At 42.4% G+C, this 19,683-nt stretch overlaps 1 long non-coding RNA gene across 1 annotated transcript in view; it reads left to right on the forward strand.

The window, feature by feature from the left end:
* Nucleotides 1–7,544, forward strand: part of LOC309345221 — a 73,085-nt gene extending 65,541 nt beyond the window's left edge. Inside the window, exon 3 of the long non-coding RNA XR_014158111.1 lies at nt 7,413–7,544. This is a non-coding gene — a long non-coding RNA (uncharacterized lncRNA). The remainder of the gene's footprint in view (nt 1–7,412) is intronic.
* Nucleotides 7,545–19,683: the final 12,139 nt, after the last annotated feature.

A 19,683-nucleotide genomic window follows, 5' to 3' on the forward strand; every position in this document is an offset into this window, starting at 1 on the left:
AAAGCAGTAGTAGAAGAAGCAGGGGGGCCTGATGTTGAGGCTCTCCTAGATTGCTGCCAAGTCCTCCCAAACCTTAATGTTTTTTCAAGAATTGACTGGTCATTTTTTCCCTTTCCATTAACCATAACACTTAACCGATTCAAGGTCAGTCCCAAAGTCTCACAGTTTTTTATCTTGCAGCTGGAAATTCCCCCAGCCCAGCTCTTGTAACAGTTTCAAAGGCTTCCTCTAGAGGGAAACAGTTTCTATTTAAGTTAGTAATGTCCTTTTTTAAAACACAGCTCAAGCAATAAAGTTAGTTTCAATTTTCAGTTACTTTTACTCCTTTTTAAAAGCAGATGGAGACAGTAGAAACAATGTATTTCTCTTATTAGCTAGCTGTCAACGAACAATCGCTGTCAGTGAACGTTCCAAAAAAGTCAGTCCTGCTAGCAGCCCGTTTCCAGGGTCTGAGTGGCGGTATTTTAACTCTCTTCGCTCTCTCCCGCAGGCTTATTCAGTTCACAACTCCCCCCCCTCTTCTCCTGCCTCCAAGGGGGGGTTTAATATTCTTTACCAATGGAAATTTAGTCCTTTACAATAGGCTTTCCAAGACTTCAGCTTGCAACCTCATTGCTTCAGTCTATTTACAAAAGGGGAAGGCGGACTTCCTGTATTGAACCTCCCCGTTACGATACCAAATTAAATGTTTAGAAATCCAATTCTCCCGCTTCAGCTCTACTCACGGGTAGTTACTTTAGAATCAAATTGTCCACAGGAAAAAGTCAGCGCTCTCCGGCAACAGCTATGCGGCTTCGCTCCGTGGAAGAAGCAGACGATTCAAAGCACTGCGCCGCTCACCCCACGTCGCTCCGGACCCCCGAAACTGGGTTCCCTGCGAGTAGGGGAGGCACAAAAGGTGTCCGCCGAATCCCACGTTCATAGGTTTCTCCCGCCTGCGATTTTTTACGGGTCCCCGCCTTCGCCGTGGCGACCAGACCCAGATTCCCACGGAGCAAATTCCTCCTGATCAGAGGAATTCCGCCATTACCGGAGGCGCCAACCCGGAAGTCTCTCAAGAACTTTTTGGCCTTTGAAACCCCATGAGTCTCTTTTTACTTTCAATCCTCAGTCCTCTGCATTATTTGTTATGGGTAAAATTACATTTCTTCTGCAGTTGGAGGAAAGCCTCAGCTTGTTTCCTAAGGCAGCTGGCTTTGATATCGTGCCAGATGCCTCATCACATTTGACGTGCAACTCGCAGAACGTATATCACCTGTATTTTTATCAAAGCAGCCAACCTACCTTCAGTATATATTTCTTCCAGTCTTATCCTTCCAAAGCATTATTGGAGCTGCGTACAAAATGTTACAAATGGTTGGATAGCATTTCCTATGTATGCAGTTGCCAAAATTAATGCTGGAAAAGTACAGGACTTATAATAAAATACTTTATATGAACGTGTGACATTTTGCTCTTTGGGGTGTTTTTTTTTTAAGTGTGAATTTTATTTTAATCAGTATATTACACACCTACTGTTACACCAGTCTAGGCAAACATTTCTGCAGGGTCTTCTCTTGCAGAGAGGAAACTAGCCTATCCTTCAGTGAGAATGTGCTACAATGCTTTCAGCACAGTCCTATGCATTTTTTAGGATTCCCACTAATTTCAGCAAGGCACGCACACATGCACACAGAGTAAGTATGTATTGTGATCTTAGACTGCAACCTTTCACCGTAAGATCTCAGGATGGTGTACAAATGTGTGATTGAAACTGATTTGCACAACACCATACATAATTTTTAATTTTTATTATGTATTAAATTCACTAGTTGCTTTTCTTGCCTAAGGCAAGTCAAAGAGAGTTAAAAGGGAAAAACAAAAATCCCACATAGATACATTAAAATCAAGAAGAAGAAGGAAATACAAACAAACAAACAAACAAACGACAACTAAAACATTGCAAGCTGCAGCAAGACAAAAACTTGAAAACTAAGGAGCAGACTAGGGTAAAATTCACTCACAACATTAGGGAAAAGCAACAACCCTTGCGAAGCCTTCCTTTGTTTTGTTTTTTTTATAATAATTTTTATTCAAATTTTTAAAACACATAATTAAAAAACAAAAACATCACAAAATACAAACAAACATAAACATAAACAACTCAAACATAAATAAATTCATAATCTTATTTTCTTGTAACTTCTTTCAATCGACTTCCCCTTACCTCCCTTTCGCTGCATCCTTATTTTAAAAATTTTTAGCAACCCTTTAGTCAATTTATCCATTTAGTTCCCTTCATTAAATTCCCATAAATTTGTTAATTACAGCTGTAGTTCTCTGCTTCTTACCCCTTGACATCTTAACACTCCTCAATTTTGCAACAGTTTTTAAGATATATTTTAAATTTCTTCCAGTCTTCTTCCACTGCCTCTTTCCCCTGGTCACGAATTCTGCCGGTCATCTCTGCCAGTCCCATGTAGTCAATCACCTTTGTCTGCCATTCTTCAAGAGTAGGTAGTTCTTGCATCTTCCAATACTTTGCCAGAAGAATTCTTGCTGCAGTAGTAGCATACATAAAGAAAGTCCTATCCTTCTTTGGCACCAATTGGCCAACCATGCCCAGGAGAAAAGCCTCTGGTTTCTTAGTAAATGTCCATTTAAGGACTTTCTTAATTTCATTATAGATCATTTCCCAGAATGCTTTCACCCTCGGGCAGGTCCACCATAGGTGATAAAAGGTACCTTCAGCGAAGCCTTCCTTTGAGAGGGCAGTCCAAAGTTGGGATGCCACAGCAAAAAATGTCCCCTTCTATGTGGTACCACAACGTATCTCTACTAATGCCCAATTCAAAGTGTGGGATTGACCTGGAAAACCTTGCATTGCTCATAACCCTAATACATCATGGACTTCCTTCTCCCATGTGAACTTTCTCAGATCGTGAGATAAACATCTGAGGCTCTTCTTTGGTCTTCCCCTCTGAGAGATGCCTGGAGGGTGGCAACCAGAGAACTGGCCTTTTCTGTGGTAGCCCCTTGGTTAAGGAATGCTCTCCCCAGGGAAGCTTGCCAAACACTGATTTTGCAATCTCTTCCATACCAGGAAAAAAAATGGCATTTTTATGTTCCTGGGAATTTAGAAAATACTGAAGCTCTGGCCATTGGCATTTGTTAGGTGTGAGTGGATATTTTATGACCCTGGGTTGTTTCCTTTTCCTTTTGATAAACACCATTAGAATATCTGTTGTTTTATTTTACCAAATTTCTAATTATATACTGTTCTGAACTATTATATACTGTGGTGTATAATCTTACTGTAAATCTCTATTGGAGTCATTTTGGGTGTGTATAGAAATGCAGAACTAATTATCTGTATTTTTTATTTATTTACAATCATCATCCCAGAGCAGGTTACAACAATTACAAAAACCTTCATACTCAGTGAGGCTAAATTCTGAGGAGATGTGTATCATTGCCCTTGAAGTCTTCTCTTGCTGCCCACAAAGGCTTTTAGTCTCCCCCTCCATACACTCGCTGCCCTCTTCAGCATGAGTTAGTGTTGTTGGCTACCCATGAAAAGTATATAGAAATGACAGTGGAAGAGTGGTGCTCTTTCCCACTTTCAGCTCTATATACTTTTCAAAGCTCAGATTAATTCTTTGGAAACCATGTGTGTTCTCAAGGTGTGAGGCTGAGAAAGATGGGAGTTGTCCCAGGTGGGAGCTGGAAAGATGTGGATCTCTGTTTGTGAAGATTCAGCTAGAAGGTTGATAGAATATATAATTTTGTGTTTGTGTGTGTGTTTCATTTTTCTTCTTTGTTTCCCCCCTCTTATTATTCTTTTTTATTGTTTTGCTCTCTTTAGATATTAGCTTTGTTTGTTTTTTATTGCATTATATGTTGAAAACCTTTTATAAAATGGATTTATTTATTTTTTAAAGGAAAAGCCGTGTGTGTGTGTGTGTTTGCATGCTCTCTTTCTGTTTCCATCTGTGGGCATATATTGGGAGCACTAATCCATGGGAAGGGACGCGGGTGGTGCTGTGGTCTAAACCACTGACCCTAGGGCTTGCCGATCAGAAGGTCGGTGGTTCAAATCCCTGCAACAGGGTGAGCTCCCATTGCTCTGCCCCAGCTCCTGCCAACCTAGCAGTTCGAAAGCACGTCAAAGTGCAAGTAGATAAATAGGTACCACTCCGGTGGGAAGGTAAACGGCGTTTCCGTGTGCTGCTCTGGTTCGCCAGAAGCGGCTTAGTCATGCTGGCCACTTGACCCGGAAGCTGTATGCCGGCCAATAAAGCGAGATGAGCAGCACAACCCCAGAGCCGTCTGCAACTGGACCTAACGGTGAGGGGTCCCTTTACCTTTACCTAATCCAAGGAAAAGGAAAAAGAAGAAGAGACCGGAGCAGGCAGTGTCCATGGAATCCAGGTCAAAAATCCAAATGTGCTCACAAGCCTGAAAAGGATCTCTGCTCTTCCTCACATAGCAGGGTGGCGTGAGTTCCTGCCCTTTGTACAGTGGTACCTTGGGTTACAGACGCTTCAGGTTACAGTTGCTTCAGGTTACAGACTCCACTAACCCAGAAATAGTACCTCGGGTTAAGAACTTTCCTTCAGGATGAGAACAGAAATCATGCAGTGGCAGCACGGCAGCAGCGGGAGGCCCCATTAGCTAAAGTGGTACCTCAGGTTAAGAACAGTTTCAGGTTAAGAACAGACCTCTGGAACGAATTAAGTTCTTAACCCGAGGTACCACTGTACAGTACTATGTATTCATTTGCAAAGGATTGAATGAATGAATGGGCAGAGCCAATGCTGCAATGACCCCTTTAGCTCTTTGCTGCACTGGTTAGCTTCTGAACAGGGACATCACATCATCACCTGCATGAACTGCAGCATTCATTCAGCTCTTTCTGCGGGGATGGAGGGGACAATCTGAGGAAACTGAAGGAGTGTGCCCACCAGCGTCCACAATCCCAAAGAGCGCAGCAGTACCTTTGGAAGAAAAGAATGAGAGGATGTGAAATGTGAAGTATTATGCTTAAGGAAACAGGCACCACCACCAATCGTCTTAAAACCCGGATAAAACATGTTAAGACACTGGGTGTTAACCCTGCACACAATGTCAACATGTGATATTTTCTTAAACCTCCGCTTTTTTCTTATTTTAAAAATAAAGAACAGTCAATATAAGTGACTGTCAGTGTGTGATTAAACCAAATTTTTATTATTGTTTTAGTTCCCCCCCAATAAGCTAGAGTGCAAAGTGTCACTCGAAGGTGTCACGGCAGAAGGTCACCCACATTCTTCTCTGGCAGGGGGTGATTCATCTCAGCTGGGTTTCCTGGTTAAATGCAAGGTTAGATAAATACAGGAATATTTCCAGCAGAGGAAGGCTTATATAGATGGCGGCCCATTTCTGCACTGGCACCTGCTAAATAAATCCAGATTCAGTTTGTTTTAAAAGGCAATTAACCTTTACCGATCCAGAAAGGTTCAGGGATAAACAAGCCGGTTTTGTTTGGTAATCGGGGAGCAGAACCAATTATGCAGATGATACCATATTATTCAGGATGGTGGCAACCCAAGTGGGTTGCAAGGACCTCTCCAAAGTAGATGAACAGGCTGTGGTACATATTAGTGGCTTAAAGAGCAATGAGGTCACTCCTTTTCTCAATTCGGATTGAAGCTGATTTGAGGGGAAATGCACCGAAACTGAGTATTTCCTAAGAAACAACAGGACAGATATAGGAAAGACCTTGATTATGGCTAGTGTAATATGTACAGTGCTTGCCAAACCAGTGATGGGAGAGCAGCACATGCAGAGTAAAGAGGAGTGACAAACTTTTGGGAGTGATTGATCAATTCCTGCAGTAATTATGGATAGCTTGATGAAATGATGACTCACAGTGCAGATGGACTGCAGAGGGCAACACACACAAATGGTTTTTAAGACTGAAATGCGGTTGTAGAGGGCTCAGTCCAGATTGGGATCCTAGTATGTGTTGGATTAGGGCTGCTTTAACCCTTTGCTCCCCACTTTGATTCTGATCCAGATTGGGCTTCCCGCAGTGGCCATTTGCATTAGGGGGGAAATCTCCAGGATGGTGGGGAGAGTGCAATGACCATGCTCACTAAACCATGGTTTGTGAAATGCCAACCATCGCTTGGTTTAATGTGACATGCAAACCAGGCCATATATATTGGAAGAAAAGAGAAATGATGAAGGAAGAGTATACATGAGTAGCCAACAGCTGCAGGGGAAAGGTCACATGGGACACAGCTCAGAATGAGCTCAGGCTTACATTAATTAAAAAGGGGTTTTTTTTTGGCTATGTTCAACGCAAGAGAAAGAACAAGCAAGTAGTAGATCCTCTGCATGGAAAAGACAGAGAAATGCCATTGGGTGACAGAGAGAGGCAGAAATGCTCTGCATCTACTTTGTCTTTACCCAAAAATAATACAATGCCCAATCTGTTAATAATAGAATAAATGATGCAAGGAGGGAGCTGCAACCCAAGATGGGAAAAGATGTAGTAAGGAAACACCTAGCCACTTTAAATGAATTCAACTCTCCAGGGCCTGATGAGTTGCCCTCCAGAGTACTGAAGGAGCTTGTGGACGGAATCACAGAGCCTCTGTCTATAACCTTTGAGAATTTTTGGAGAACAGGTGAGCTCCCTGCAGACTGGAGGTGGCCAAATGTTGTCTCCATCTTCAAAAAGGGGAAAAAAAGAAGATTTGGTTAACTATGACCAGTCAACTTGATGTCAATACCAGGAAAGGTCCTAGAACAGATAATTAAACAATCAATCTGTAAGCACCTAGAAAAAGATGCTGTGATTAGGATTACATGCTGGGATTTTAGAGAATTGAACCTGTGGCCTTTGCGCATAAAACATGTGCTCTACCATTGAACCGCATGTGCCCCTGTCTAAAATAAAGATCTCACTAAGGGAAAGGCAAAAAAACCCAAGGAGATCATTGTTACTATTTTGAAGCCACCCTGACTACACATAGGTTTTTAAATTCCTGGCTATTATTCTTGCAATGCAGACACAAACAGAGCCCTGGTGCCAGCTCCTCAAGCTTCTGGAGCCACGGAAGGTTGGGTGGTGGTGGATGTCTTTGAAGAGAGAAACACGTAGCCAGTTTCAACTTGAATGGGAGAAGCATCCAAAATGAAATCCAAATATTTAAGTAAGCTAGAGAAGTTAGGAAGGCTTTATGTAGGGGATATGTCATCATGGCAGTTAACCCCAGAGCATCTGCCAATGAGTTACAGGGGGATGTGGCTGTAGTTGCTGACCCCCAACCCATAGCACTGGTTCTGAAACACTACTCCCATTCACAGTTCTATCCATTTGTGCCTTATCAGTAATTGATCATTTATCATATGAACTTTGATGGCCATATTTTTCTCTGCTTCAGCACGACAAAAAGCTCTCGATCTGGTGGGTCAGAAAACATCTTTGTCTCCATTGAGAAACTAACATGAGGGAGAACGAAGTGATGTTCTTCAGGTCTCACGAAAAATGTCAGAGGCAGGAGCAAGGACCGAGCACATCTGCCTAGTCTGGCAAAATTAAATGATAGTCAGTGTTTCCATGCAACATGCAAGTCTCTCATGGCAAGGATGCTGTTTTATTCTTAAGTTAACGTATGGAAATCCCTGCTGGATCAGACCAAGGAGCCATCTGGTCCAGCATAATCATCTCACAGTGGTCCATTAGATGCCCATGGAAAAAGCCTGTCAGCAGGACACAACAGCACAGCAGCACCTTCCCCAATTGCAATTCCCAGCAGTTGGTATTTAGAGGCAGGGCTGGCCCAAGACCTTTCAGCACTTGAGGTGAACCACAAAATGAAGTGTGTCCCCCCGGGAAGAAGGGGTGAGTGAAGCTCTACATTGGGAACAAGGGGGAGTGGATATCTACATTGGGACCAAGACGGGAAATCAAATTAACCTTACCTGATGCTTGAAGTGGGAATCAAGGGCCATGACGGGGGAGGGAAGGGGCCTGCTCTGAATCACGCTGTGTGGGTGCAGAGTCCAGTCTTCACCATTTCCTCCCTAGGAGTGAGAGGAGACCAGCAGTGCCTCCTATTTGCTGAGAGGCCACTGTAGAGGAGGCATTGCGGGGCACTGCTGAGGAGATGGCAGATTCAGCCTCTTAAGGAGCGAGCTGCAGCTGTCACTTCCACTGCAGCAGTGGTGGCAACAGCAGGCGATGTGCTCCTTGGAGGCCAGATTTGCTATGCCTGTAGATCCTGCCACCCAGGGCGGCTGCCTCACCTTGTCTCATGGGTGGGCTGTCCCTGTTCAGAGGAATACCGCCTCTGACAATGGGGAGGACATCATAGCCACCACAGCTAGAAGCCATTGATAGTTTTATTATCCTCCGTGCTTTTGTCCACTTCTCTTTTAAAGCCATGGAAGTTGGTGGCCTACTGCATGTGGGAATCGAATTTGATGGTTTAGCTATGTGTCGTGCAAAGAAGGGCTTTCTTATGTCGCTAACAAAGGCGCCAACTTCTCAAGATGATTGTGGGGGCCTGATGTGACGTCGCAAGGAGCCAGAGGGAGGAGCTGAATGCCCTCTGAACATTGACAGGATCCAGCCCTTGGAAAAAAAACATGGCTGGTGCCTATGGTCAGTGCAGATCTTCCAACAGTCTGCTTCATTAGAGGCCCATGAATCCCAGTGTTATGAGAAGAAGAACTTTTCTCTATCCAATTTCTCCATACCATGTGTAATTTTTATGTTTCTATCATGTCACCTCTCACTAATCATCATCATCATTACCCTGTTAGCACAGCGCACGATGGGTTGCTGAGCTGGTGAGGCTCATTTGACAACCATAAGAAACAGATCCTTTAGTCTCATTGGCCCAGTCCTGTGGAACACTCTGCCAATAGAGATTCAGTGGGCAACTTCTGCGCCAACTTTAAAATTGCTGCTGAAAACTTTCCTCTTCCACCTAGGCCTATGCAGGCAATTAAGAGTACATCAGTTTATTGATGCTTATTTTTAACTTATTTGCTTTTACATTGTTTTCATTTTTAAAAAATGCTTTTATTGTATGGCTTTTATCTTTTTCAAATGTTGTAAACCACTTTGATATGTTCTGTGATTTAGCGGCATATAAATACTTTTATAACTAAATAGATAAGGGGATAAATAAAGGAAGAAAGCTTCCACAACAAATACACAATTAATGATCATTACCATGGTGCTGAAGGAACCAGAGCATTTTGTGTTTGAATTACAGTAGTTTTGTAGGGTCCTCTACGGGAAAAATTGGAGAAAACCCTAAACCAACCCTCTGTGTCATTGAATGCAATTTATTTTCTTAAGCTGAATTAAGGTGATGAGTCAGATAGATACTCTTTCCTGCAGTGTTCTATCCCTACCTCACCGTATTAAAATAAGGAATTCAGTTGATATGTTCTTAATACCTTGTCATAATGGTTCCTTCTCGTTGCTGTGTACTAACTCATTAACAAAGTAACATGTTTTGATTCCACCATGAAAACCCTCCGAATAATTGTTACAGCTACAGTCCTGGGGCTGAAGAATAATGTTTCCAAAGCGCTTTTATAGGCTACAAATTATGTGCTTTTTATAGAAGTTATCTAATTTTAATTTTTAAAAATCCCCCCTGGGCAATCCTTTAACTCCTTTTGAAAGCACAGGAGTGTTGTCTTCTATGGGTGGCAAACAGATTATCGGACTGTCAGGCTCTCAGAGTCCATAGGATTTATTTATCAACAGCAGCACTCTATTCCATGGGATTTCAGTGTCATAATCTTGAGATTGTTGTTGCCCTAATTTGCCATCCTGACATTACAATAAGGGTAGTTTGAAAGGAAATTTATTTTACTTAAGGAATGGAAAACAAAGATATCACATTATTTTTATTTTTCCTGTACATGATTAGAGGGCGGACTTTTTTTGTTTCGTTTTGAAAGTAGATTCTGGGGGATTCATAGCTGAAAAATAGCTTCTAAATGTTTATCTACCAACTGGAAAGAGACTTTGATTGCATCCACACATTCCCTTCTCTTGGGAGTTGCCATCCTTCACTCACTTTATATAGAAAATTGAGATAATATTGTTGAGAAATCATTGCACTCAGGGCTTTCCTTCTTGCCTTCCTGATCCCCTTCAGACAAGGTGAACAGGTTCCAGAAAGGGCCAGACTTTAAGCTAGATGCTTTGATGGGCAGATAACTTGGATGTTTTTTCAATAGACAGAAAATAGGTAGCTTAAGATTTCCTTAAGAATCCTGAATTGGGACTGTGTAATCTGGGGAGCCCTCCAGACATGCTGTTTTTTGCTTATCCATTTGTGCTCGTGATGCTATCGTGTCAGTCACACGCTGCTTTCTGTACTGTTTGTGTCTACAAATGTTTTGGGGAGGTCACAGTGCTTCATTTCCAATCAGTGCTTATCCTGTACCCTCCTGCTGAAACCCTGTTTTAAGAAATTCTGTGGTGCATTTGTAGCAGCACAACTGGATGCTTGCATCTGCCCCAGCTGCAACTAAACATGTCTCTCCCCCATTGGTCTCTACAGCCACAGCAGGAGCTGCAACCCACCAACAGTTTGACCTCACCCATAAAGGCGCACTCCTCCATTGTCTCCTGAGACAGGAGGATACCAACAATGGTCTGCATTGTTAGCACTGGAAAATAATAGTTGGCTCACAGCTGTCTCCAACATTTTAGGGCCAACCTGCAGGGCTTCAGCATTTATGGTGACTGTTCTTGGCCCTCAGTGATGCTCAGGAAAGCAGATGGTCATGGGAAGGGCCATTCTAAAGCATCTACTTTGCATGCAAAAGATGATAAGTTCAATCCAAGTAAGGGCTGGAAAAGGCTGCTGAAAATCTGGAGAGTGGCGGCCAGTCAGTGTAGTAAATACTTCCTCTGTCCCTGTTCTTCTGCAAAGGGCTTTTGGGGCTATGAAAGCAGAATTCAAACATTTGTCTCAACGTAGAATTCCATAATGCAGGTATGGTTAGTCTTACCTTGTGAATGAAGTATGAATGGCCAGGGGACTATACACTCCCTTCTTCAATTCAGCTATATGTTTCTGCTAATGCCAGGGGGGTGTTTCATGAAACATGCATTGCACTTTGCTAAAAGGAAACAGAAACAACAAATAACTGAGCCGCACAGATAAATATCAGCCAGATGAATAGATATCTTTCCACTAGCAGATCAGCTTGCAAAGATTTAACCTTTCCGAGGCTTGCCATTTTTTAAAAAAACATATGAACTGTCCCATATTTTTAGTTTCAGAAAATTGCATTTTATCTACTGGGTTAGACATCACGTTCCTTTCATGGGAATAAGTGGCATAATGTTTTATGACATTCTGCTTTTTCTAAAGTCAAGCAAAGGATTACAGTAACTGATTCTCCCCCATTCCCCTCACTACCTCTCTCTGTATGTGTGTGTTGACAAGCACAGCACATATATAACAAGTATATTCTTGTTCTTTATTGCCCAAGTGTTTGTTGATGTGTCTCCAAGGGAAGAGTGGGACTGATATGGCTTCATTTAAAGCCTCGAGCACCATATCCCAAGCATGGAATGTCGAAAGATCTAAAGAAGATCAAGTGTATTTATTTCAAGCATATTTTTTTTATCATTATGAGAGAATGTTGTTTAAAAAGTAATTTAGGTGTTCAGTGCAAATAAGAATATTGGCAGGACAAGATGCCACAAAGTTATTGTGCACTGCAAATAAATAAACTCTGCATCAATACTTGTTTACATATGAAGATTATGCAAAACAACACTGAAGAAGGTTTGATTTGAAAGCAAAGATATCCACAGTCCTTATATTTTAGTGCTGTAACAGAAAAGGATTTTAAAATGGTTGATTCAACGGATTGGTGAATATATATATGTGTGTATATATGTATATGTATATATATGTGTGTGTGTGTGTGTGTATTGCCATGGAGCAAAGGGAAAAGATATAATGCAACTCAGAAAGAAAATAGGGGAAGCACAAGAAAAATATATCACAGGGGGTAATTGTACCGAGTGGTGGAAATGTATTATCTTTACCAATGTTCGCTGCATTGAAATACTTGAAAGGTTGATGAAAGTATGCACACTGCAGACAGAGAGGTGTTCTTCTTTGTCTCTCATATGACTAGAACCACTGGGTCATCCAATGAAGCTGAATTGTGGAAGATTGACAGCAGTCATGAAATTAAAAGACACCTCCTTCTTGGGAGAAAAGCAATGAGAAACCTGGGCAGCATCTTAAAAAGCAGAGACATCAACCTTGCCAACAATGGAGTTGACAACCTTGCTAACCTTGCTAACAATATAGTTAAAGCTCTGGTTTTCCCAGTAGTGATGTATGGAAGTGAGAGCTGGACCATAAAGAAGGCTGATCGCCGAAGAATTGATGCTTTTGAATTATGGTGCTGGAGGAGACTCTTGAGAGTCCCATGGACTGCAAGACGATCAAACCGATCCATTCTGAAGGAAATCAGCCCTGAGTGCTCACTGGAAGGACAGGTCCTGAAGCTGAGGCTCCAATACTTTGGCCACCTCATGAGAAGAGAAGACTACCTGGAAAAGATGTTGGGAAAGATGGAGGGTACAAGGAGAAGGGGACGGCAGAGGACGAGATGGTTGGACAGTGTTCTCGTAGCTACCAGCATGAGTTTGACCAAACTGCGGGAGGCAGTGGAAGACAGGAGTGCCTGGTGTGCTCTGGTCCATGGGGTCACGAAGAGTTGAACACAACTAAACGACTAAACAACAACAACAGGAGGAGGAGGATAGAAAAAAGTATGTACTTCTTCTCTAAGTGCATGAATCTACTGACATAATCACTGTGCCCCTCATCTGTGCTGGCCTGGAGCTGGCCTGGAGGGGGAAAAATAGAATCATAGTATGGTTGAGTAAGCCCAAGGGTAATCTAATCCAACCTCCCGCAGTGGAGGAATAGCAGCTAAAGTATATCTGATAGAGAGCCACCCAACCCCTGCTTAAAAACCTTCAATGAAGTCCACCACCTTTTGAGGTAGTCTGTTCCACTGTCAAGCAGCTCTTACCATCAAAACGTTATTCCTAACATTTAGTTGGAATCTCCTTTCTTGTAATTTGAACCCATTGGTTCGGGTCCTACTCTCTGGAACAGCAGAAAACAAGCTTGCCTCAACTTCCATGCAATAGCCCTTCAGATACTTGAAGAAAGTATCCTCTCAGTCTTCTCTTCTCCTGGTTAAACACACCCAATTCAGCTTTGGTTTTATTATATTTTATTATATTTACTTTAAAATAGCTTCTAGCCAATATGCACTCAAAAGTAATTTTTGCTCGGAGCTTGCATTCCAAAATTTCTTGCAACACACAGAGTTCGAAGGATCCTCAATAACACCCAAACATTACTTTTTCCTTCTTTCCAACAGCAGGTGCTTACTGACCTAGATTAAGTTGCCTGAGATGTCAAAGTCCTTGAAAAAAAAATGAGCTAACGTTGACCTAAATGGCTTCAGGCGCAACATCTGACCAAAGGAACTATGTCACACAGTATAAATACAAAGAAAAACATCTACGATTTCTGAAAACTCAGCAAGAATGGATTTATTTTGTTTTTTTCCAGAATGGAAACTCTTCAGTGCCTTTGTGTGGAAAGCAACTGACTCCATGCCATATTTTCACAATTCATGTGTGGAATTTTTCTGTCTTGCAAATTAGAGATTCCACACAAGCCATGTTAGGGAGCCCCAAAGGCCAGTTTTAAAGCGAAAAAGCTTCAGCAGCATACAAATCTACCGGATCTGCACTTTCTGAAACAATATGAACCTGGACCCTGCGATCATCATCTGAGACCCTTCTTTGTGCTCCTCCTCCACAAAAGGTCCAGAGGGTGGCAACATGAGAACAGGCCTTTTCTACAGTGGTTTCCTGTTTATAGAATGCTCTCTCCAGGGAGGACTGCATGGCCCCTGCACTGCATATTTTTAGGTGTCAGGTGGAAACCAGGCCTTTGGCTAATTAACATTCTATGGCCTTTTCAATGTGTTTCTGGGAGGGGGGTTATTAGTTTGTTTTTGTTTTATTTTGTGTTCTCATTTAGAATTTGGTTGTTGTTGTTGCGAAGCTCCCTGTGATCTTTGGATGAAGGGCAGTATACAAAATAATAATAATAATAATAATAATAATAGAAACATAAAACAGCCATTCTTCAAATTGTGACTTCTCTGAATTTTGCAACGCAAACCTCCTTTCAAGTAACATGTACAAAAATGGATAAGCTAAGTAGAATGTGCATTAAATGCACATACAGTGGTACCTTGGTTTACAAACATAATCTGTTCCAGAGGTCCATTTGTAAACCAAAACAGGTTGTAACCCAAGACACACTTTTGCCAATGGGGCCTCCCCCCCCAAATTGTTCGTAATCCAAAAGAAAAGAAAAGAAAAGAAAAGAAAAGAAAAGAAAAGAAAAGAAAAGAAAAGAGGGTTGTAATAATAATAATAATAAAGGTTGCAAACTGGGACACGCACTTCCGGGTTTGACGTGTTTGTAATCCAAGACGTATGCAAACCAAGGTACTGTATTAAGGAAAAGAACATATAAGAATCATATTAAGGACATATAAGAAAGACAGGAAGGTAGAGTACTCTGGAGTGAAGGTCCTGTGTGTAGGTTCCCCCAAGCATCTGGCTGGACACTGTGAGAAAAAGATACTGAACTTGATGGGCCTGATCCAACATGTTTTTCTTATGTTCTTATTTTCTTAACTGTGGGAAGTGAATTTAAGATTGAAAAAAACGAGAAACTGAGAGAAACCCAAATGGACAGATTTGCCCATCACTGCTTCCAGGTGAGCGGGGTTAGGATTGCAGCCCAAGTCATATCAGAAAGTCCCTCCTTTCTATCTCACCTCTAGCAGGAAGACAAAAAACAAAACAAAAACAGGAGTGAGGCACAGGAATCAGAAAGAATAGGAAAAAGGAAAAACTTGTTCCCAAAAGTGCCAACCACGAGGATTGGCTAAAACATTTCAGAACATGGCTATGTCTCTTAAATGTCCAGTTCTTTAGAGGAGTTGAAGCAATTTACTCCAACACTAGCTCCCTATCTGGCACCAAAGCACAAATGGTTAACTCCCTGCCTCTTCCTGCACCATGGTCACAGCCCGGCTCCTACTTGCAATTTTTTTTGAAGAGACAGAGATGCATTCACATAATGTGCAGTTTCCCCCTTAGAAACAGAATTCAATGTGTTTTTGGAGCTTCCTTCTTTTAGATTACCTATGTCTTCAGCCTTATTTGCAATCACAGTGGCACCTCAAGTTACAAATGCCTCATGTTACAAACGCTTCAGGTTACAAACTCTGCTGACCTGGAAGAGTTACCTCGAGTTGAGAACTTTGCCCCAGGATGAGAACGGAAATCGTGTGCCGGCGGCACAGCAGCAGCAAGAGGCCCACTAGCGAAAGCACACCTCTAGTTAAGAACAGTTTCAGGTTAAGAACGAATTAAGTTCGTAACTAGAGGTACCACTGTACTTGTGCCACATTAGCTTTCATGCATCTGCAATATTGCTTTTAATAAAAAAAGGGGGAAACAAACAGATTGACTAAAAAACATGTAACCCTCCACTCTGTACAGTGATACCTCAGGTTAAGTACTTAATTCTTTCTTGAGGTCTGTTCTTAACCTGAAACTGTTCTTAACCTGAAGCACCCCTTTAGCTAATGGGGCCTCCTGCTGCCGCCACACGATTTCTGTTCTCATCCTGAAGCAAAGTTCTTAACCCGAGGTACTATTTCTGGGTTAGCGGAGTCTGTAACCTGAAGCGTATGTAACTTGAAGCGTATGTATCCTGAGGCACCACTGTATTGTTATTTGTGCCTTCCCCAATTGGCATTGCAATCCTTAGGCCTCCAAAAAGAGTCTCGTTGGCCAGATCTCACACTGATGCCCACTGTGAAAATGGGGTCATTCGAACCTCATTTCTCCTACTGCTCTGCTTCATTCCCAATACTTTGTTGAGATGCCAACAACAGATGTTTCTGCTTTCAAGACTACAGGAGCTGCATGGAACAATTTCTCTCTCCATCCACTCTGAGAGCAAAATGTCAATCCATCAAGGGTGGAGTAATATATTTCTCTTATCGCCAAGGCGAAAGCTCACTGACCTGCTCAGCAGGGGAAACTGAACTGGGGTGCGAAGAGAGCAGATGGCTCTCAAGATTAGGCTTCAGCCACTGCGCTGGCTCCTCTTTCCGAAGGACCTTTGGTAATTAAATGTGAAAGCTCATTGGCTTTGTTCCCAAATTCCTTAGGAAGTTAGAAATGCAGGACCAAACCTTGTAGTCAGTGCTCATGATAAGGTTCGGCTCAAAGCGTGCTTAAAAAATATATCAGTAAATCTTGTGACATTAAAAGGAAGAATTCTGTACCCACATGTAAATAGGTGTGATAAGACATTCATCAATAACAGGTACATATAATTTTATGGAGGAAATGGTGGTCACAAAGATGTATAAGTTCTCAAATTATACTCAAATTTTACAATTATACTTTATAGTGGCCATAGTTCAGTAAAAGCAATAATCTGGTTGGGAGCCTCTAAATTCTTTTTGTTTTGTTTTCCACAATTGGTAACTGGTTGGGAAAGTGAAAACCAGGGTGATAGAGCAACTTTTGTGTTTTGCTTTTCTCAGGTCTGCAATCTTGTGCAGTGCCTCAAAATGTTCCTTTGGGACACTGTACCTGGAAAAGCCGCTTTTTCCAAGTCAGTGATCTCGTGTGGGTCATGTAACTTGAAATATACTCAGAGTCAAGAGTGGATTTCATGCTCTTTATTCAGCTCATAGTGGTGAGGAGGAATGGAAGTCCCCTCAAAGTATCTGCTTTATATATAATATTTACACAATGGGCTGCGTGTGATTGGCTAATTCTGGGATTCTCCTGTAGGCCAATCAGGTTGTGGTTTCACTTCCACCTGGAGCTGGATTGGGTGGCTCCTGCAGACCAACCATACTGCTGCATTGTTCTAAGACCAATCAGACTGCTGCATTCTGAATCCTATTGTTCTACGACCAATCAGACTGCTGCATTTTGGATCCTATTGTTCTAGGACCAATCAGACTGCTGCATTTTGGATCCTATTCAACTCAGTACATAACATAACTCATGCAGGATTTTGGACCCAGAAGATGGTATCCTTGCTTTGGTCTGTGTTGAGTTGGAGAGTGTGTGCACCAGTTGGTAATTTGATGCTTTTCCTTTTCTTCTGCAGGTCTCTAGTTTTATTCATGCCCTCCAGCTCTGAATTCAAACTTTTTGAGTTTCAATTTCAGATTTTAGCTTAAAGGAAAAAACCACACACCTGAAATGCCCAGAACCATAGTACCACTGGTCCACACAATAAATTTCTCAAAATGAATGTATATACGGGAAAGTTTTCTGGCAAGAAGACAAAAGATTCCAGATTACCTGCGGCCCCTACCAGACGTTAAAGGTATGTGGGGAACATGTGACAGCATACACATGATCTTCATGAGAAATTATGAGAACTGCTTTTGCAGGGCTCAAGCTTGCACGGCACCACCCAAAACACAAGTTTTTGGGTGTTTTTTTTCGGGGTGAGAGCGCAGAGCTAGAGTGTATGAGATTGCAGCACTCAAAATGGCTGCCACGAGTTTGCAGATGTCCCATTTTTTTTCGGGGCACTTGGCAGGTATGGTTTGAGTATTCCTGAGACATTAAAATGGGTGTGTGTGTGTGTGTGTTCCAGTGCCAATCGAAGGAGAACTGCTGTTGTCATCCTTGACAACATGGGAAGGCTCCAGTGTCTAGGGCCCCCTCAAATCTGGAGCTGGCCCTGGCATGTAATTTTAACTGCAGGGGCCCTTTTCAGATCTTTTTATAAATGCACAGAGGTTGAATGTGCCTCTCCACACCTCAGTGTGGTGTAGTGGTTAAGAGCGGTAATCTCGTACTCTGGTGAACTGGGTTTGTGTCTCCGCTCCTCCACATGCAGCTGCTGGGTGACTTTGGGCTAGTCACACTTCTCTCAGCCCCACTCTTCTCTCAGCCCCACTCACCGCACAGAGTGTTTGTTGTGGGGGAGGAACGGAAAGGAGATTGTTAGCTGCTTTGAGACTCCCTAGGGTAGTGATAAAGCAGGATATCAATCCAAACTCCTCCTCCTCCTCCTCCTCCTCCTCCTCTTCTTCTTCTGTCGTGTGTTCAGATAATGTCTAGAATAGGCTGGGGTAATTTGAATGGTCTCCCTGTATCAAAGCAATCGCCAAGCTGTCCATCTTGGGCCATTAGTTGGCATCGAGTACAATTCTCAATGGGACGCAGGTGGCGCTGTGGGCTAAACCACAGAGCCTAGGACTTGCTAATCAGAAGGTCGGCGGTTCGAATCCCCGTGATGGGGTGAGCTCCCATTGCTTGGTCCCGACTCCTGCCAACCTAGCAGTTCGAAAGCACGTCAAAGTGCAAGTAGATAAATAGGTACCGCTCCAGCGGGAAGGTAAACGGCATTTCTGTACGCTGCTTTGATTTGCCAGAAGCGGCTTAGTCATGCTGGCCACATGACCCGGAAGCTGTACGCCGGCTCCCTCGGCCTATAGAAGCGAGATGAGCGCTACAACCCCAGAGTCGGCCACGACTGGACCTATTGGTCCCTGTACCTTTACAATTCTCAAATTGGGGAGGGGAGAGAAAATACTCGTAAGCGATGTGCAAGGCATGGGAAAGGGATAAATTTGTCACTTCATGCTGCTGCAGTTCAACTTCAAAGCACCTGAACTTTCTTAAAGGTTTTATCCTTGAGCTGAATGGAATTTGTTTCACAGGCAGCTTTGAGAGATGTAGCCTCTAGCAGATCGTTCACATTTCAGGCAGCTTTAGCAACAATCTGTATTGAGTTTCACCTGATTTATTCCCTCTGCAATATTTCATGTCAGCTGCTATCACTTGGGTGTGGGTGGGTGTGAGAGAAAGAGAATATCTTATTCCAGACAGCCCTCTCCTAAAAAAATAAAAACGTATCCATCATCAATTCTACTCAATGTAGACTCATGGATATAAAGGGCTTAAATTAGTAATGTTCGTTGATTTCAATGGGTCTCCTCTAAGTAGGGCTGCTGGATGCAGCCTACAGTTTAAATAAGGTTAAACTCAATGATTTATGGCCAATACTAGTCTCACAGAGTAGACCCTTTGCAGTAAATGGATATGATTAACTTAGTTCCATTAACTTCATTGGGTCTGCTCTGAGTAGGGCTTAACTGGGCTTACATTTAAAGCACATTTAAATCTCCCAGCTGAATCATGGGGATTGTAGTTTATTAAAGATACTGGGAATTCTTTGGGGAAAATAATGCCCTTTCAGTGTGCTTTGTGTGTAAATCACAATGAAAACCAGTTTAAAAACTAAAAGCACAACGGATATGAACACCTCCAACTCTTTTCTTTTAAAAAATGTTGTCGTTTTCCCCCAAATTTTATTTTCTAAAGGAAGAAAGATTGTCTGAAGAACAAGCAGATGCTTCAGCATTCAAGTGGGCTCTTGATGGGACATGCTTGATCGCAACATTCAAATTTATTTGGCTAAACGTTTTGGCTTCTGCCTTCATCGGTTGGGATTCCAACCAGTAATGCCAAAGGGACTTTTCTAAGTCCCAAATGAT

This window comes from Podarcis erhardii, assembly GCF_964252035.2.
Source record: "Podarcis erhardii genome assembly, chromosome: 6".
Classification (NCBI taxonomy): Eukaryota; Metazoa; Chordata; class Lepidosauria; order Squamata; family Lacertidae; genus Podarcis; species Podarcis erhardii.